The 22039-nt window shown below is 37.3% G+C and overlaps 1 long non-coding RNA gene and 1 other non-coding gene across 2 annotated transcripts; one reads left to right on the forward strand and one right to left on the reverse strand.

Moving 5' to 3' along the window:
- The first annotated feature begins 697 nt into the window (after nt 1-697).
- On the forward strand, nt 698-804 carry LOC127116306 (small nucleolar RNA R71). The gene has a single exon (XR_007801260.1). It is a non-coding gene; the product is annotated as a small nucleolar RNA R71 (small nucleolar RNA).
- Nucleotides 805-9918: 9114 nt separating this feature from the next.
- On the reverse strand, nt 9919-12044 carry LOC127130042 (uncharacterized). The gene is made up of 3 exons (XR_007806412.1): nt 11602-12044; nt 11297-11479; nt 9919-10262 (listed from the first exon to the last, which is right to left on the reverse strand). It is a non-coding gene; the product is annotated as an uncharacterized LOC127130042 (long non-coding RNA).
- Nucleotides 12045-22039: the final 9995 nt, after the last annotated feature.

The raw sequence follows: 22039 nt of genomic DNA on the forward strand, positions 1-22039 counted from the left end.
CATCTTGGTATGAGTAACTATTTGGTCAACCTTGGTTCCTAACTGAGTAATCAGTTCGTTAACGTGAATGTTTTGGTTCGTGAACTCTTTGTTTTGTTGAGTTTGAGCAGTGATAAAATTTTCCATAATTTTCTCAAGGCTCGGCTTTGGTGGTACAAGTTGCATAGGTTGATTTGGTCTTGGGGCTTGATAACCAGGTTGTCTCGGAGGTGCATTATTTTGGATAGGGTTATTGTTTTTATAGGAGAAGTTCGGGTGATTCCTCCATCCAGGGTTATAGGTATTTGAATATGGGTTCCCTTGGGTGTAGTTCACTTGCTCAGAGTGGGTTTCGTTTAATAGACTGCATTCTGCAGGTTGGTGTCCTTTGGTTCCACTTATCTCACAATCCGATGAAACTACTGCTGCAGTGTTCGGGTTTATGCACATATGCTCGACCTTGAGAGCTAATGCGTCCATTTTGGCTTGCATCATGTCTATAGAGCTTAGTTCATGTACTCCTCCTTGGGCTTCCTTCTTCTCAACTGTCGCTCGTTTGACTCCCCATGATTGATGGTTTTGAGCCATATCTTCGATGAGGGCACTAGCTTCAGGATAAGGTTTGTTCATTAGTGCACCGTCTGCGGCAGCGTCGATGCTCATCTTAGTGTTATAGTGAAGTTCATTATAGAAGGTTTGAATGATTAACCAATTTTCTAAGCCATGATGTGGGCATGCTCTTAACAGCTCTTTATATCTCTCACAAGCTTCGAACAGCGATTCTCCTTGGTTCTGGGTAAATCTAGTTATATGGTTTCGAAGAACAGCGGTCTTACTTGGGGGAAAGTATCTAGCAAGGAATACTCTTCTAAGGTTATCCCAAGTCGTAATGGAATTAGGTAGAAGGGAAACTAACCATGACAGGGCTTTATCTCTGAGGGAAAAAGGGAATAATCTTAAACGGATTGCCTCAGGAGAAGCTCCATTGGTTTTAAAAGTGTTTGCTAATTAGAGAAAGATTTTTAAATGTTGGTTTGGGTTCTCATTAGCGAGACCTGCGAATTGTCTCTGTTGCACTAGATGCAATAGGGAAGGTTTAAGTTCGAAATTATTAGCTGGGATGGTTGGGTTTACTATACTAAAACTAGGTTCTTCGTTGGATGGTTGGGCGAAGTCTTTAAGAGGTCTTTGGTTTTGATCTTCGGCCATAGCTCTCCTAATTCTGTGAAAGAATAAACGTGCGCGAGCGTAACGTTCAGGTTTCGCTAGAGGATATACTAAGCTTCCGGTGCTGCGAGCTTTTCGCATTGACCGGCGGGTAATAGCCTAAGTCTAAATGATATAACAACAGGGTATGAAATTTGACGAAATTGGTCCCCGGCAACGGCGTCAAAAACTTGATGTGTGCTTTTCGCAAGTATACGAACGCGTCAGAGTAATATAAAAGATTGTCGAATCCACAGAGACCAAGTGTCAATCTATCATTATCTATTGTTATGGTGTTTATCAAACGTAATCAAAATAGGGGTTTTTAGAGTGTGCAATGAAAAGTAAAGTGTTGAATAAAGTTCAATTAATAAAGACAGGCTCGAATGTAATTCACATAATCAATTAATAATCCAAGTACTTGCTAATAGAACTACTTATGGGTAGTGTTTCCTACTTTGAAAAGAACCAATTTAACAGGAACTGTCGCTTTCGCGTATTCAGAACCGAGTTGTACTCCCTAATCAAACCCTCTTATTGTCACTTATAAAAAGACGCGCATTGCGTTAGAGTAGTAAATCTATTTTTAAGAAATATGGTATCTTGACTAAGTTGAAAAGTATTTTAACCTGGATTTCTTAACCAAAAGAGGTTCTCACGAACCAGACTCTAAACTTATAAACGCGTCCGAAAATAGTTTTAAAATCTCTTTTCTTCCTAAGTTAAAAACTCCTAATGAACTAAACAAAGCGCTTTCGCTGTATTTGAAATAGTTAAAAACAATTAAGTTTAAATAGATGTTGGACGGCTTTCGATCTTACCCAACGAAAATTAAGTGCGGAAAAACTTAAGTTGAAAGTCAAAATAGCCCTTAAGTATTTCTACGAACAATTGTACGGATTATCGGTTCAATTACGATCCTTACATTCTAACCTTATGGGTTTAGTTAGACATGGTAAAGTAAAGGTGAATTTTAATTTAAATAAAAGTAGTGTGAGTGCGGAAAGTAAATAAAAGTAGTGCGAGTGCGGAAAGTAAATAAAAGTAGTGCGAGTGCGGGAAATAAATGAAAGTAGTGCGAGTGCAGAAAGTAAATAAAAGTAGTGCGAGTGCGAGAAATAAATAAAGTAAAGCGAGTGCGAGAAATAAATAAAGTAAAGCGAGTGCGAAAAATAAATAAAGTAAAGCGAGTGCGAGAAATAAATAAGATAAAGACAGTGCGGGAAAGTAAAGTAGATAAAGGTAAAGCAATAAAAATCTGCTCCAATCGGAGGGTTGAATAAAATGCGAAGCGGAAATGAAAATGGCGGCAGGATTAACTTCCTTCCAAAGTGCTCCAAACTCGATTACAGACTCGATCACATACTTGATTACACAATTGTGGTAACACCCCAATGCGAAGCGATTACCACTTTAAAATACCGAATATATGCCTAAGTGAAACTAAGTTTGCTCTAAGTTTGCATCTACTCTAAGTTTGGATGATTAAACAAATGAAAACGAGTCTGTATTTATAGGCAAGTAAAATGATGGAAATGACAAGGATGCCCTTCAGTTTGAAATTGGGAGGGAAAACTTTTCCTCTTGTGGCGCCCGCCACAAGTCCATGGCGCCCGCCATAAGGCCAAATTATGGCGCCTTAGTGGAAGTAGTGGGGAAAGTGGCAGTTGAGGGAAGTTGAGTTGTGACACGTCATGGCTGGTCCTATGGCGCCAGCCACAGTGGGAGCCACAAGTGCAAAATGCTGAATTTTAGTCTTTTTAGCTCATTTTCATTCCTTTTCTCGATCGGGGCTCCGATTAAAGTAAAAACCTGAAAACAAATAGAAACATAGTAATAACACAACAAAATAAAAATAAAATCACTAAAATTCATGCGAAATCGGAGTCGAAAATACGGTGAATTTCAGTGTCATCATGTACATAATAACAACAAAAACCCTAAAAAACTTTTGTGTGGACTGTTGGCTTGATCTTGGACAAATGGACTTAGAACTTAGGCAACATTCCTATGCTAAAGGACTTGGCCAATGCCAACTTATTGAGAAACCAAGTACTTACAATGTGAAACTTCATCTGACATATCATTCAAGACCCCTCTGAGTTCATCTGCAATATGATCATTGTGTAGTTGTTATTATGAACCTGTGACTTGTGGAATCCATCTGTTACATGGGCTAATTTGAAGAAGAACATGAAGTAGCTAAAGCTTGGATATGGCTATCTTTATTTGATGCCTTTTACTCTTCAAGATAATATAATTGTGCATTTGTGTGTTGCTTGATAATAAATGTCCAAGGAAATTCTGAGTTTCTATTGACATTCTTGTCTATTGGATTGCTACCCATTTGGTCAGATCTTTTCAACTCTTAACTTTTAATTTTGTACATAGGATTAGTCCCTTCATCTTCTCCCCGTTTCTTTAATTTCAAAATCTCTCCCTCCCTTTTCAAAATCTTCTTTGATTGAACTTAGTTTGTTCTAAACTTTGACCATTTTGAAAAAAGTTAGAAACTTCGGCCTTATGCCATTGCATTTTCAAACTTCTTTTCTTAAATCGAATTTGTAAATAAACTTAACTATACTTGACTTAAATTTTCAAAAATCCAAAAAGAACTAACTCATTCAAACCATTTTTAGGCCTTTGTGCCTTTCAAACTTAATTTTGTTAAAAGCAATGCATCCACTTTGAAATTTGTATCACGAACTATGAGGTTTTGATCCCTCATTTTTATGTTGGTACGTAGGCAAAAGATCGAAGGTCTTGCCAAACACAAAAATATAATTAATGAATTATTTTCTCACCCCCCCCCCCCCCCCCCCCAATTCTATTTGTTTATAAACATCATTTTGTACCAAATACATATGCACACAAAAAGGGCTCCCTAGGAGTACCTAGGACACTTTGGGTGCTAACACCTTCCCTCTGTGTAACCAACCCCCTTACTTGTAATCTATGACATTTTATTAGTTTTGATTTGAAAAATTCTTACTTTTTGGGTTTTGTTCGTACTTTTTCCCCTTTTCCCTTGGAAACAATAAAAGCGCGGTGGCGACTCTTGTTATTTGATGTCTAGCTTATCCATAGCTTGATGATCATGAATTTACCGCTACAACTGCCAGTTATTGGAATGTTTGCTCGGATATTATGGCTATCTTTATTTGATGTCTTGGTCATCATATAGTTACTTGGATTGCTTATGTTTGTTGCTTGCTAAAATCCAAACGAAAATGGGTTTCTATATGACATTCTTGTCTGTTGGATTGTATCCCATTGGTCAGATCTTTTCAACTCTTAACTTTTAATTTTTGTCTAGGATAGTCCATTCATCTCCTCCCACTTCTTAAATTTCAAAATCTCTCCCTCTTTTTAAAAACTTTCTTTGTTTGTGTTTTCTAACTTAGACATGTTTTAATGATTAAAAACTTTGGCCTTATGCCAATGAGTCTTCAAACATTTCTTAAATCAAACTTGTGAATGAACTTAACCGTATTGACTTCAATTTTTTTTTTAAAAAGACAAAAATAACTAATAACCCATTCATATCTTTGGCCTTTTGTGTCTTGTCTTGTTAAACTTTTGTTAAAATCAATTCACCAACTTCTTTGAAATTTTTACCACGAACTACGGGGTTTTGATCCCTCATTTTTATGTTGGTACGTAGGAATAAGACCGAAGGTCTTGTCAAACACAAAAATATAATTAATGAATTATTTTTCTCACCCTCCCCCCACTCTATATTTTATTAAACATCATTTAAATCGAAAACATATGCACACAAAAAAGGCTCCCTAGGAGTACCTAGGACACTTTGGATGCTAACACCTTCCCTCTGTGTAATCAACCCTCTTACTTGTAATCTCTGCCATTTTATTAGTTTTTATTTGAAAACTTCTTATCTTTGGGTTTTGTTCATACTTTTCTCTTTTCCTTTGGAAACAACAAAAGCGCGGTGGCGACTCTGGTTTTATTGACGTCAAGTTTATCAATAGCGTGTTGGACATGAATTTACCACCACAGACACAAATAATGATTGCCACACATCTAACCCATTGAGAAGTAAGTCTTCTATCAACCTTTCTACTTCAGAGCTTAACAAAACATACTCTCCCCCAAAACTTAAGAGAATAATGGAAGAAAAACCAATCAAACTGAGTTGTTGAACAATGGCATAAAACTTAACATGAAAATATAACACTCCTACTAGACACTTAGAGAGGGAGGCAACCCTATTCTCATCCAAGTCAAGCTCAAGCCATTTATAATGGCCCAAAAACGGAGATGGGCAAGTTTTCAACTCTTGACACTTTAAAACCTTGTTAGAACCAGATACAACCATATCCTTAAATGTGATACTTTGCACAACCTTTTTGGATCCGTAAGCCTTTGCATGGGAAGGATATTGCACACATTTTTCATACCCAACATGAGAAGAAAGCTTGCCATGATGTTCTTGTTGGTTCTTTATGTCATACCCCAAAATTTTCCCTACTTTTTTTCCATTTTTTATTTGATTCATGATCCTCACTTCATCTGCATGTCCATAATCATTTAGAGCATTCATTTACAATTATATTTCTAAATAAGCATCATTGATTAAGGGTTTTGTTGTTTATGATACAAATATGTGGATCAAGCTTGTGAATCTCATTATGATATTACGGTTGGTTCATTCTTTATTTATCAATGTTTTTGGAACCCTAATTCTTGGAATATGGTCTTTGGTCACCGTGGATTGCATCATGGTATTGATCTTTGGAAGCAGTTATCAAGTTTAATTTTGGGCAATAAAGGTCAACTTTAAGGTTGGATTTCTATTAACTGGTCTTTATGAATGTCCCACATGTCTTTGTTTGTCTGGTTTTCTTATTTAGATTCAAGGCATTGCAGTTTAAAGCTCATCTAGGACTCAAGATTCATGAAGATTCATTCAAGTTCATCCAAATGCAAGATTCAAATATTCATTTGAATTCAATTATTGGAAGGAAAAAAATTTCCTTGAAAAAAAATTTACATGTCATTCAAAGAGCCATTTCCATTACAAAACCATCAAAATTCCATTACAAAAACCCAAAATCAAATTCTATATGAAAAATGCTACTTTGACCTAGAGTTGACTTTTGGTCAAACAATTGACCAAAATCAATTAACTATTCTAAACCTTAATTCCTACGTTTTCTTCATTCACAATCTATCCCCATTCTTGTGGGTCTCCAAAGTCTTCATTATTCTGGATGATTTTTCACTATACCATGACTTGCTCCATGCCTTGTTTTATGCTAATGCCTTCACACGATAAGCTATTATATATGAGCCATGCAATGCATACACCATACTGAGTTAGAACTACATTGACATTACATAAGTGACATTTCACACAATTCAAACAAAACCCACATTAACAACAATACAAGTAGAATTACATAACCTTCTAGACCACCAACTTCATCAATTCAATCCAACTTTTATTTTGAGTTTGCTTCTAGCATTAACTAATTCTAAATAGAAAATTAGACCAATTCTAAGATTAACACTAACAATCCCAATTCAATGATAGTTGCATTCATCACACTAACTACTAACCAAACTTCACATTCAATCAAAACAATTCAAGTCAGTTTTAACAGTCATGCTAACAATCAAGCCAAACTAGTTTCACTAACAGAGCCACCTAGTGGTTAAACCTAAAACAAAATTAACCTCATTGCAATTCCATTCCAAAATAATTAGGTTCACTGACAGTTCAAGACTCAAATCCATTCAGATAGCAAATTTAACTTATATCCTAACCAATGCAACCAACTCCCCAACTGTCACAAGTGCCAACAAGGTAAATTGCTAGCAACTAACATCAGATCACAAGCTACTGACAGTTTTCTAACCACCAAAATAATTCAATTAATTGGTAAACTTCAATTCATTTAGCAATAACACAAGCAACTGCCAAGGGTCAACTCAACTATTTGATCTAACAAACCAACCTTCACTACATTGCATTAATTCATTCCATAACTATCCAAAATCCATTCACTAACAGTTACTAACCTTTTTTCCTGCCAGTTCAAATCCTAACAATGTTGACCCATTCATTTTAACAATATAACCCTAACTACAAGGCCCAAGTTAACCTCACTCCAACTAATGTTCATAATTATCACAACTAGATAGACTAACCTTTAACAAATATTTCAAATTAATAGCACTAACAGTCCACACTTTTACATTGCATGGACTCCCTCTAGCACCTAATAATCTAGCACTTCAATTCATCTAATTATAACTAACAATATCATAATTTACATCAAGTTCAAATTCATTTCTAGCTCACTCCCTAAACTAACTCATAACAGTTTCAACTTCCAACTCTAACTCAATATCCAATTCATTAAATCCTCACCAATTCATAACATTAACATAACTAACATCAATTTGAACTTCCTAACAAAATTCAAGCCAACAATTACTAACTTACTAACACGAATAGTTTGCATAATCTCAATTAATTTCCAAATAATCAACCAAACAAGCATTAACTAACAGTCACTAACATTTCTCATTCAAATTCTAACAAGTCCATCTCATAACAATAACAAGCTCAGTTTAAGTATTAATTAACTCAGTACACAAGCTCGAGTAGCCATAGCATTTCAACATAACAAGTCATTCACAAGATATTCTTCACTAACTAATGTCCAACATCAACTACACTAACTGATGCAATCCAATTTACTTCCAATAACCCAAACCTTACTATTTTCATATTTTCAACAACAGTTGCAATGCAGAAAGTTCTTTTCATTAACCTCATTCAAAAAATGGCTTTTAAGTGACTTCAAGTTTCAGCCCTGCAAATACTAACTCTTCACTAATTGAACTCTCACAATTTATCAAGTGTAATTCAAATTCGAATTCAAACATTGCCACTCACTAACTCAAAAACTCCAACTACACTACTAACTAATCTTCAACTATTTTCTAACTAACTAACATAATTTTAACACTGTCAAAACTCACAACTAACTTCCTCTTCAATCCCTAACAATCTAATTGTTCCCTAACTTCTAACTCCCCTGCCCCATAGCTTTCACGAGTTAGTTACATCATCATCATCTATATAATCCTTAAACCTCTTCAATCATTGATCACCAATTACATTTCCACAAAATCACAATCTTCAATCATATTACACCAATCACATTCCACTGAAAATCACATTCTCTCAATCCTCTCAATTGAATTCTCTTTGAGTCTTTCTGAATACTCTATACTCTCTCATCAACTCTACTTCATCACTCTCCTCTCACGTGTATTCAATAACAATAGAACACGGAGTAATAACAGATATTCCTACAGGCTAAGTACGAAGAAGAAGAAGAAGAAGAAGAAAAATTTCAGTGTAGGAGAAAGAGATTGAAGGCTTACCTCTGGTTTTCTCTTATTCTTCATCTTCATCAGTTTCTCATCCAACAAATTTCGAGAAGAACCACGGTCTCGCAAGTAGGTCTTCAATTCCGCTCCTTGCTCTAATTTTATTTACCATAATGTAGCTTTGGTAGAAAGGAGCTAAACCCATGAGGTTTGAGCTCTGATCCACTTACCGTTACCATTTAATTGCTAAATTTTGTTTTTTTGGGTTCGTAGTTGCCGTACTCCAAAATTTGCCCTCCCCATTTCATCTTTCCACTCAATCCATTGCTTAGGTTTTATCTATACACATTCATTTGCATTCATGTGCATCACGCATTTCATTCTAACCAATTGTCATACCCCAAAATTTTCCCTCCCCTTTTCATATTTTCATATGACCTATGAATTGAGATTCATCTATACCCAATCATGCTTCATTCATGTGCACCCTTAATTCATGATTAACACATGCCAACAAGCATCATAGATTCAAGGTTTGTGGCTAATGAAAATCAGGGTTTTTGGCCTAAAGATTGTGGTTTTCCTCATCATATGGGTTGAAACCCTAATTGCTTGATTCTTTGGGACCTTGACTCTTGAAGTCACTATCATGACATTCATCTAGGCATCCCAACCCTAATTCTTGACTATGCTCCTGTGGGATCTTGTTGCTTGGCCTCTGTGCATTGGACTTGGCTTCTAAGCCCTAGTGGTAGGCCCACGATCTGAGGGATAGCTTGTGAAGTTTTGTGTTGTGTTTGAAACCCTAATTAGGGATAGTTGGTACATGAGTGCCATGTTGGTTAACTTTTGGACTAGGAAGTCACCAAAACCCTAGTTGTTAGATACTTGAGGGCTTGGAGATTGTATCATGATGTCCACTTTACACCAAAACCTTGGCTATTGATCTTTGAAGTTTGTGAAACTTGGGCTTTCCTTTGAGTAAGTGAAAACCCTAGTTTGATCCATGGCAATGATAGATCACTTGTGACTCATTTGGTTTGATGCTTTTAGATATGGCTTAGTTTTGGACCTTGACCTAATAAACCCTAATCCATGGTGTTATGTACCTGATCCAAGGTATGATTTCATCCATATTTCATTCACATTCATGTTTTCATGGTCTTATGTCCCATTGTTGTGTCAAGATTCATACAAGTAGTCTAGTTCCATTGATTCCATTTCTTCGAACATTCGGTTAAGGCATTACATTGATCCATTAGCATTCATGTCATTCACTCATTCAAATTTGTTTTAGAATTTACCTAAGGCATTTGTTTCAAGATAGATTTCATTTGACTTTAAAGTTCTTTCATGTGTAGAATATTTCTCATTTAAAAGGTGCATTTCATTCACATAAAATCAAGTTACATTGTCTATACAAAAAGGCATACAAATTATAGAAGAAGAAGATTTTTGACCTACAGTTGACTTTTGGGTCAATTAGTTGACCAAAGTCAACTAACCTACTTTTCAGGACCTAAATCCTAGTACTCATTACATGTTCACTCTTGCATAAGGATCCATGGTCATTTGCTCCATAAATAAGAAATCTTATTTTTTTCATCCAATTTAGTATGGACCATGCCTTGGACTTTGCCTTGATTTGAACACTTTGTCATGCCTTAGAATTGCCTTGAAACAATGTCCAATACCATAAGTCTATAACCCTGCAATGAATCAAAAGGAGCAGACAATTTAAAACATCCACCAAGTACAATGGCAAGCACTAAATACAATCAAAACTAGCAGCTCATGCTCCTAAATGCATCGTTTTGCAAGTGACATCATCTTGTCCTTAAACAACTATTTCTTGCAGGGAACAATCATCCTGTAGTAAGTGTACACATAGCCAACCAAAAATCAATATGAAAACCCAACCAAACATACATCAAGCAGACATACATGATCTTCATTCACATGTGATTCACAGCTTGTGCAACTTAATTCTAACAAGCATGCATTCATAGCTCAAACTAACCATTCACTTGGCACCTTAATGCCTACAAACTAACAATCCATTAAAACATAACAGAGTCAGTACATCTATACAAAAACTGACTGTATCATATCCTTCAACAAATCATGCCTCATATTAGGCTGCTGCACATATTTGCACTAACATTTAACAACAAAAAATTCAATGCATCACACCAGCTCATGATGTAATACTTTCAAGCCAATATATCGATGGCAGAACAAAAATCCTTGACATAAAAGCGTCATAACCACTACTGGATTTTAACATCACCAACAAGGCTAATAGTTGTGGCCGTGCCACCAACTAAAATAATTGATAAATTCTCACGAACAAATTTTTAAACTAAATGAACCAACTATAACCAACCAGTTCACTAACTCATAAAACCAGTTCAGTAAATTGATTTTTTACAGGTTATTAACAGTAGCTCATTAACATAAGGCATATGAATAATTAAATCACAAATCCAACGGACAAATAACTAACTCCTAAGATAAAACTCAATTCTGCAGAAAATGACAGCTTATTAACTCAGTGGCGAAATTAATTGTAGACCTAGGTGAAATTAACTCCAAATGCACTTTTTCAAATTAACTTCAAATTCACCTCAAATCCCAACTAATTTCTAAATTTCTAACTGACTGAATATCAATTGGAATTTCGTTTTAATTGGACATAAATTTGATAACAGAAATGGGGAAAAGCTATAAAGGAGGGACTCACTGTGATTGAAGACAGGTTTTTTCCCGGCAAGCTGAACTTAACCCTGCAACTGCAATCTTCTACACAAATCTCCAATCCTCTACAAAGCCGATCTTCCATTTGCAATTTCCTCACTTCATCTTCACACTGCTTCATCGGCTTCAATCTGCAGATTCATCACTCTGCGAGTCCAGCTTACAATCCCTTCCATGCAACGAAAACACAATCATTCTCAGAGCATCAAAACAGAAGCAACAACGCACGCATCAAGCACACAAAGCAACAAACTCATTCACAGCATAAGAAGTGCACGAAGAAGTAGATACCTAAACCGGTGAGTCTTTGATTTCTTCAAATCTGCATTTTTGTTTCGGTTTCGTGTTGTTAGGGTTGCGAATTCTTTGTTTGATGTCGATCTCACGAAACTTCGATTCGATGAGCTGTTTTCGAAATTAAGAACCTTGGATATGCGGTTGTCATGGATGCGGTTAAGATTGAAAATGCGATGTTGAACGGACGCCGACGCCAACGCCACATCAAATATTGGGATAAACATATTGATGATTCCATTGAATTCTAGAGAACACGATGCTGATGAAGGATGGATTGCCGAGGAGCATAAGCGTTTTTTCTTGTGTATTCCTCAGCCTTTTGAAATGCACGTTCGAGTTTGTGGTTCATGTTGAAGAATGTTTATCCCTGCATTGTGATGTGTTCATCCCAGATCTGTGGATTTTGGCCCGCGTGTGGCTGGTTTGGTTTTGGGCTTCATGACCAAAGTGGCTCTCCGTCTCACACATTCTCACCAAGAACACACCCCATGGCCCATTAACTCATAATTCATGTTCATTAATCTCAATTAACCTTTAGATTAATTCTTAATTAATGTATTTTAATTGTAGTTTTTTTAATTATGATGTTAATTGTTAATCTTGATAGAAGTATTAGGATTAATTCTTGTTTTTTGGTTAATTAGGAACTAACATAGTTTTCATCATTAGTTAGTTAGATTAATCTTTTGATTGATTAGGTTTAGCTAGTGTGATTTAGTCTGATTAGGAAATTATGTTAATCGTGTTGATTTTGATCCTGATTTTTAGAATTGATTCCATTATTAATCTTGCCATTAGATTTTGGTTAACTCATTTTTGTTGATTTAATTCGTGATTAGATTAACATGGTTAAGTGTAGATTTTTCCATAATACATTTTAGGTTAATTTTGACCATTAGGATTGTTAATTCATTTTGTGGATAATAATCGTTTTATCCTTAGGGGTTTATTTTGTTGTTTTAGCCATAGAAGTACATGCTCCCTTAGAATTAATTTTGACTCAGAATTTCAAATAGTTTTAAATCAAGTATTTGACTAACAAATGCATGTTCCCCTTAGGAATAGCTTGTGAACAATTCTAACCAATAGATTAGGTTAACTAGTTATTTTCAAGCTAATTCAAACCCTTGATTCAAGTTGATCAAAAGCAATGTTGATCAACTAAATCCTTTGACCTTGTATAATCCCACAGTCTATTCAAGTGATCAAAAGATCCTTGATCACTTGATAAGACTCTTTCTATAAGTTATGGAGCTCGAAGCCTCAAGTCACACTCTCAATCAAGGCATCCCAGTCATATCAAGCAGTGGATCATACAAGGTACATCAAAGGTGGTTCTTCAAGAGCTTGTTAATCAATGTTAGAATTGTATGGCATGAGCCTTAAGCAATAGAGAATGAATGAGAGTGGAGAATTTCATTAACTTATTCTGAATATCTTTGGGTACGGGACGCGTGACTAGTTGCTCATCATATTCACCTCTATTCAAGACTTTAGCACAATTCAAATCATATGATTGGCAAGTCTCTCCCTTCATAAAGCAAGCAGCGCAACAAGTAGAAGACTCTACCAAGAACTATCAATCATAATTCAAGTTGCATACCATGAGCCTTAAGCAACAAAGAATGACGAGAGTGGAGAATTCTTATCCTTGTCTAAGGTCTCCTTAGGTACAGGACGCTTGACCCAGTTGCTTAAGGTATCCGTCTTTGTTCATAGACTTTAATGCAACACAAATTGAATGATTGATAAGGCATTCGTCATCACGGGGAGCAACAAAGATTCTTCTCTAGCAACTTGAAAGTTAGGATAAGAGTTATACGCCACGAGCCTTAAGTAGTAAAAAATGAATGAGAATGGAGATTGCCATTAACTCATTTTGAATATCTTTGGGTACGGGACGCATGACCCAGTTGCTCATCGTATTCACCTTTACTCATAGACTTTAGTGTGGTTCATATCCAATGACTGCCAAGTCTTCTTCGTATTCTATTATCAAACAATCATTTCTTCTGCCTCAATCATCTTGTTGTCAGCCCTAGTGGGTTGAACTACGAAAGCTCTAATTTTCTCATTGCACAATGAGAATACGTAGGCAGGAGAATTCAGATTCTCCGTGAGCTACCTTATTTATTAATCATAATCCTTCACTTTTCATTCGTTCAATCAATACCATCTTTTTGAGATCACATATATTTCTCCTTGAACTCCATGTACACCCTTTTAGGATGATATAACGGCATTCCACCTTGTGAACCAAGAGTTGTTTGGATCGTACTCAAGCATTTAATTCATTCTTTTTCGGCTAAGACGCATGTTTACTCTTCGGTTCAAATTCGATTCCCTTCATGGATCCAAGATATCGTTATTCTTTGATCTCGAACTGTTTGTTCCCCATCCAGTGATATACTGCTCCTTGTACTCAAGAATCCTTTCTTTTAGGCCCCAGATATACCCTTTTAGGACGATATAACGGCAGTCCACCTTGTGAACCAAGAGTTATTTGGATCGTACCCATACATTTAATTCCTTCTTTTTGGCTAAGACGCATGTTTACTCTTTGCTTCAAAGTTCACTTTCCCTTTGTGGGTTGCCATGTTACCATTCTGTTGGTACAAGTTATACTTTTTATCACTTCCTCAATCTTTCTCCTCTATTTTCGTGGTTCCACGAACTACAAATGCTCTGACTTTCTCATTGCACAATGAGAATACGTAGGCACGAGGATGTGAATCCTTGGCCAGAATAATACTAATTATTTATTCCGCCTTAGGGCACCACTCATATCTTTCATGATCCATGACCTACATGCAATCATTGAACCGCTCACCCCAGTGACATGTTGTTTCTTTGATATCGAAATACAATTTCTTTGGAATTCCATATATACCCTTTTAGGACGATATAACAGCATTCCGCATTTGTACCTATAGTTGTTTAGCTCATACCCAAACATTTAATTTCTTTTTTTTAGCCAATAAGCAGTTTCCCTCTATGGTACAAATCTCATTTCTCATATGGATTCTGATATATCTTTACCTTTGGTTCCAAATTACACCTTTTTAGTCACTTGTTACCAAATCCTTCAATTTTGTGACTTTGGTTACTTTTCATTTCGTTCATCTCCATGATGCATTCATACTCTACCTTCATTCACTCCATGTGATATACATGTTATCTTTGAGCCAAATATATGACCTCTTTGAGCTCCATTTTGTGTCACCTGTTGAACCAGGAGCTGTTGGGCTCGTACCCAAATAGTTAATTCTCCTTATTTTTGGGTATACCATATGGTGGAAAACGCTTCTGGCTAGTCCATATATTGGTCAACGCCACATTTACTCTTGGGTTCAGATTTCACCCCTTTTGGAGTTCGAATCATATTATCCTTTGGTTCAAACCTGTTGATTCTAAGTGTTGGCAGCAATTTTGGTAAAACAAAGAGTGTTCACAAGATGTCATGTGTGATGTCTTAACATAAGATATCCTATGTACCTGCTGGAGTTAAAGAACATGTGCAAGCAGGATTGTTTCAGAATGCCACTTACAATGCTAAGGCGTTTGATATTGGATGTACCTGCTGGAGCTTAATTGGAAGACATGTTCATGCAGGATTGTTTCAGATGACATACACAATGTCATGGTATCTGATATGGTTGTACCTGCTATAAAAGGAAATTGGATTATGCAGGATTTTTCCAGATGTCAGACCCGATGTCATGACATCCTGTACACAGAACATTCAGTATGAATGTCTGGTGTTTTGTGATTGCACAATTAATGGCAATCATTGGTTGATTGAAGATATGGCTAGCTGGCGCATTCTTTCAGGGATTTCAACCAGATTTGTTTATTTTTCCAAAGAGATCTTTACAGTTGATATGAAAATATTTGGTTGGAAAATATATTTAGGGTTTTCAAGCTGTCCAATGTTTCTATAAAAAGGGACTCAGAAAACCTGTTTGAACACACAACCAAGACTGAGCAAAATTTAGAGAGAAAGCTAGGGTTTGTGTCTGTAGGTCATTCAAGTCATCCATTGATGATTGAATTGGACTGATTTGTGGTTGTAAGCCTCAAACAATGTAAAAATTAGGGGTGTGTGTGAGAGGTAAACCTCCCAACCTGTGGGAAGGTTACCAGGTGTTTCTCAGTGCTTGAAAGCATGAGATTATTTGTAACTCAAAGCCTGTAGGCAAGAGTGGTTATGTTCTTGAACGAAGTTGTGAAGCATGTTCAAGTTATCTAAGCATTACATGGTAATTGTAGTGATAGGAATGGAAACTGGAGGTTTCTATCTATGAGTGCCTAGTTATAGATTGTATTGGGTAGGGATTAAATGAGGAGTTGTAAACGGGGGAGTTTAACTCTGAATTAATACTGCTAATAGTGGATCTTCTTCCTGGCTTGGTATGCCCCCAGAGTAGGTAATGTTGTATCGAACTAGGTTAACAATTACTGGTGTTTTTACCTTCTGCACACTTTATTTTGTCTGTTATAACTCAGTCTGTTTCTAGTCTGTTTATGAAGAGAATAACAAACTTGACACATAGCCTGCAGTCTGATTGCAAAACAGAATGTTATGACATTCATTATTGACTGCTGTTGTATAAACTGGTTGGTCTGTTACAGTTCAACCTTCTGTAATGTTGAAACAGGTGATGTTCAAATCAATGTTGAGACATCATGCTGATAACTGGGCAGGATCAATAAACATAAGTGCTATATTTGATCTCTACTGTGTCTTTGCACTAGATGGACAAAACTGGATGTTCGTCTTTCCATGGTGGTATAGTAGCAGATGTCTTGACATCTGTGACATAGTGCATATGAGTACTGGGTTTTAATTGTTATAACTGTCTTGTTGTATTAGTAACAATGTTGGATCAGATGTCATGACTTAGTGTAGAACATATGAACTCTGATTATACCAGAATTTCAATTGGTATCAAAGCAGGCATCCTGTTCTGTTTCTGGATGAGATCCATGGGTGATACTTTCTGGTATCTTGCAAGGAGTTATGTTAGTACTAATGCTGGAACCTTTGGAAGGTTCTATGATTCCCCTGAATGGTCCCTTGAAGTAGGTGGTTGGACTATTCATGACAGGAACTGTGTATCTGTCTCTGGAGGTTGGCAATTGGCCTTTGTGAGGAACAGCTGTGCTAGTATTGAAACATATTCAAACTTGGTATGTTCTTGGAGGCTGATCTGGTGAAGTGCATGGTCATAAGTTGAGTTGTAGTATGATTTCCGCTGCATAATACCTGGCAAAACTCAAACTATGATGTAGTTTCCCCTCATGTGGATGAAAGGCTGTTGTATTCAAGATTTCATCATAATCTACTGAAGATGTCAAAGATACTTGAGTCTCCTCAAGTCCACTCATCATGACGTTCTCGCTTCAGGATGGTAAGAATCACCTGATCACTGATTCTTTTACTCTCTTAGGTAGTGTATATGAAGACCTTGAAGACTTTCAAGGAGGGTTTTTGTTCCAAGGAGGTGGAACTAATGTTCCATGTGATGTTAGAACATGTTGATCAACAAGTATGCAGCTACTGGTTGAAGAGCAAATGTGTTTAGGTGCCAAACAAAGGGATACTTTCGTTTGGAACCTACTCCTGACCTGGAAGAGGAGACATTTGTGTGTGCTAAGTTGACAAGGGTAGGGTCAACTGTATGTGTGCTCAAGAAGGTCACTTCTAGACGTCTGATCTCTAGAAGTGAAGCTGGTTGAGATGTGACACGGTGCAATTTCCTGCTGTCTGTCTTATTCCTATAGATTGATCAGGATTGGATAGTTGTTCCCTGAAGTACTATGTTGTGTTGGAAGACAAGTTCCCTGGATGTTAGAAGTCAGTAATGGGGTAACCTGATTGCTATTTCATTTAAGAGGATTGGGACCATGAATCCTGTTATTCAAACACCACGCTCAGAAGTGGCAGTTCTTTCAAGGAGTGAGAATATGAAGATTCAGAGGTTGGTTGAGGTAGTATGCTCTGGCAATGCATATCTACTATTGACTGGTGTTGTTTTCTTTCACTAGTACTGATGGTGAGCTGGAGTCTGATTGGTGTGATTGGAGCATGTATAGGTATAACTCATAGAGTTAGTTGCCACTGGTAGGGATGGTGTATGTCATGTCGAGACATGTATGTATAATGCATGGATATTGGTGTGGAGTTTCCATGATTGTTAATTTAAGGGGGAGTTTTGGTTAACCTCCTCACGTTCGGTCAGCCTAGGGTCTGGTTGGCTGTTGACCTGTGTCACATGGGTTCTGGTGGTTGTGTGACACATTTGCAAGGAAGAATTCATCTCTCTCATTCCTAAGGGTGAATTTAATCTGGGAAGATTTTCAAAACTGTTGAGGTGCTTGCAAGCAGAAGATGTTGACACTAGAAGAGTATTTTCAAAGTAGTCTTATGGTGGAAGTATCTGAAAGGAATATTGGGAAAGGATTTAAGATCAATGTCAACTTGTGCCAAGTACAAGTATTTAATTGATTATCCTTGGAGCTCAAGATAAATGATGTTTTAAAAGATGTTGGAACATCTCATCTTCAAGATCCTGTGCAGAATCACAGGAAGGATAGTACATTGGTTTATGATCTATCACTTTGGTGGCAGCAAAAGCATATGATCTCTGAAAAGGTTTCATGGCAAGAAACATGTTCAGCCTTGGTGTGTACAAGAAGTAGAAAACATCATAGTCCTGATGGTGGTTACTTGGATCAGTTTACTTCTGATTTAGGTAAGGAAGTGCATTAGCTAATGCACACTATGGAGTCAAGAACAAGTGGCAGCAGTCTTGACATCATGGAAACAGCTTTGCTTTAGGAAGTGGAACCCTTGGTATAGCTGAAGGGATAGTTTCTAACTGGTCTTTCTGAAGACTCATGCATCAGAGTGTCTGATGTCTTTGGAGAAGAAGCAGGGATTCATCAAGGTGTGAGCTTGGATGACTTAACTGCAGATCTGCAGGATGGAGGATGTTTACTCAAACTTGGTTCCACAATCAAGTCTATGAGAACATTGAACTCTTGTTCTGTGAAGGGAGGAAGTTCTTTCAAGTGGCAGAAGAAGGAGCTGAATTCAACAGCTAGATGTCAAAACACAATGTTATGACATTTGGTTCAACATCAGAATCTTAGTTGGTGAAGTGGCACATCAACTTGAGATAGAAGGGTCTACAGGGTTGTATATTGGATACTTCAAAAAGGTCGTTCTCGTTGCAGTTCTCTGGAGTTGCTGGATAGAGAGGATGTTACATGTTCATGTCTTAGAAAATCTAAGTTTTGTTCAACATGTAGCTTGAAGTTCAAGTCTCACTTGGAAGGTCAGAATATCTTTGGGAGAAGTCTGATAAACGTGGAGAGGTCAAAAGAATGGCATTCGACTTTTTCATATGAGGATTCATGAAGGAGGTAATCAACCAGTGGCATTTGGTTTATCTCAGAAGTGAGTTCGAAGGATCAAGACAATCAACTTATGGCAGCTGATTATTCTTGAGGAAGGTCTGAGACAACTTACTTTGAGCAGAAAAGTAGTAAGTTGAAGACAAAAGGAGGTGTTGTCTACTCATCTCTTGGAGCTTGTGGAAGGTGTGTTGAGCTATATATGGAAGACTATCTCTTGTAATGGGATGAGAATGTATATGTCCCAATTTGTGTCTGATTTCTTGTGGATCAAGCTAATGACTCAGTGATAGCTGAAGATTATCAGATGGTGTTATGTTGTGAAGGATGTCCTAACTCAAGTTAGAGCATGATGTGAAGTAGTTTTCTGTTCTGGTTAGAAGAGAGATTGACACAGAGTATGGATGTGTTCAGCCAAAAGGGTTGAACAGAGGGTGTGCTCTTGAAGACATGAAGATGCGTCTTATGTTTTCCATTCATCAAGTGGTCTGGGTTCTCTTTGAATCAGGAAGTATGTGAAGGTCCAACTTTGGGGTGTTGGATATGTTCATGTGTGATCTCCAAGTTTCAAGAGGAGAGTTGGTTGTTCATGACAGGGGGAGTTCTGTCTTTGCACTGCAAGAAATCATCAAGCTTGTGGTCTATGTGCTCTCAGATAACAAGGTATGGCACCTTGTTAGTTATTGGGATGATGTGTTGGTGTAAGCCCTAGAGGCCAATACATTTTGGTACTTGTATCGAATAATAAAAGGCATTCTCTTTATTATGGTTGATTAATAAAGTCCCTGGAATAGATAGTCCGTTTAATGTATTAAGTGTGACTTAATCATGAGAACACATTAAACATAAGGACACTATTCCTAAAGTATCCATAGTCGAGCTTTAGTGTGAAGTGGGATAACATTAAAGCATTAAGACTATTATGTTTGTAGACTGATGATCATATCTCATGGATCATGGATAAAGAGTTATCAAGTCTTAAACATAGGTATGAATATTAGGAGTAATATTTATACCGGATTGACCCGCTATGAGAATACTATATAGAAAGTTATGCAAGGTGTCATAAGTTATTCTCATGGTGATAATAGTGTGTTCCACTCTTCGACCTGAAACCACTATGGACCCTAGATGTAGAGTCGAGTGCTTTATTGCTGATCCAACGTTGTCCGTAACTGGATAACCATAAAGACAGTTGATGGGTACTCCACAAAGCATGCTGAGGGACATGAGTGACCTAGATGGAATTTGCCCATCCTGCATAACAGGATAAATGTCTATGGGCCCAATATTGAACTGGACAAGGATGACACGGTCTATGCCTTGTGTTCAATATAGACATAAGGGCAAAAGGGTAATTATACACATAAGTATTATCACAGAAGGAATTGTCAGATCACATGACATTTTCGTGTCTTGGGTAGCAGTGATGTGTTGCTAGATACCGCTCACTGTTTATTATGTTAAATGCGTGATTTAATATAATTGCCAACGTCACGAAAACCTACAGGGTCACACACATAGGACGGATTGATGAGAGATAGAGTAACTAAGGAATACCGTAAGGTACGGTGCCCTTAAGTGAGTTATAGAGCATTGTAAGGTACGATGTACTTGAGTAGAATACGAAATATGGTAAGGTACCATGAGCTTAAGTGATTTTGGGCATATTATAAGATATGGGCCAAAATACACTTAAGTGGGCTTTTAGCTTGAAGCCCACACAAGTGGTTCTATAAATAGAACCCTTGTGCAGAAGCAAAAATTTTTGCGGTTGCATTCTTTTCGTTTTCTCTCTCTCTCTCTCTCTTACTCAAAGCCTTCATTCGTACCAGCTAGCACTGAGATTGAAGGAAACCGTTCGTGTGGACTGAGTAGAGACGTTGTCATCGTTCAACGTTCGTGATCGTTTAGTGGATCTGCATCAAAGGGTTTGATCGTCACAAGAGATCTGCATCAAAGGGTTTTGATCGTCAGAAGAGATCTTCACCAAAGGTTTCAACCGTCATAAAAGAGGTAAATATTCTATCACTGATCATGACCATTCGTAAGGATCTCTAAAGGAGAAATTTTAATTTCCGCTGCGCTTTGGGTCGCAATTCTCCTTAAGTGGTATCAGAGCCACTTACGAAACCATGACTCGGATAGCTGTTTAATTTCTGTATTAATATGATTAAAAGACAGAAAGAATCAATTAATTAAACGGGCAATTAAATTTGGCATCATGAGTGTATAAGTTGGATGATTGATGTTGACTATGCTTCGGAATCCGACATTAGTATGGTGAAGCAGCGATACATCGATCGTCCATAGGTTACACAATTGAGACCGATCAACTTATATATGATATAAGTAATCCTAATGCAAAATACGGTATATGTGATATACTGTTTCTGTTTCGTTCATTCGAACACTAAATGATTGTTTTCCTTTGAGCGATCAATGGTCATTTGCTTCGGAATCCGACATTAGTATGGTGAAGCAATGACCTGTTGATCAATCATACTGAATCAACAATCGAGGTGTGTTTGACGGTCTGAAATTGGCGCATTAGGGTTGGTGACGGCGCAAGGGTTGTGCCGTCAAGGAGTTGTGAATTTAGGGCTTTTTGGAAGAGGTCCGTAGACTGTTTCAAAGTCCTACTAGTTTGGCCGCGTGAAGCTCGTGTGACGAGCGTAACGAGCGAGGTCCGTAGACTGTTTCAAAGTCCTACTAGTTTGGCCGCGTGAAGCTCGTGTGACGAGCGTAACAAGCGTAACAAGATGGATGCGTGACGAGCGTAACAAGATGCGTAACGGTCGTAACAAGATGTGTGACGGTCGTAACACGCTGCGTGACGCCCGTGACGGTCGTAACAAGGACGTGACGGTCGTCACATGCCTTGTGACGGTCGTCACACACACAGAGTGGGGTTTATGTTTTGACTACGCAAAGGTTGTGTTGATGCAAAACAATGTCCATTTCAAATGAATTGTTCATTAAAATTTTGGACAGGGGCGCTGCCCCTCCAACC

Source organism: Lathyrus oleraceus, chromosome 1 (assembly GCF_024323335.1).
Source record: "Lathyrus oleraceus cultivar Zhongwan6 chromosome 1, CAAS_Psat_ZW6_1.0, whole genome shotgun sequence".
Taxonomy (NCBI): domain Eukaryota; kingdom Viridiplantae; phylum Streptophyta; class Magnoliopsida; order Fabales; family Fabaceae; genus Lathyrus; species Lathyrus oleraceus.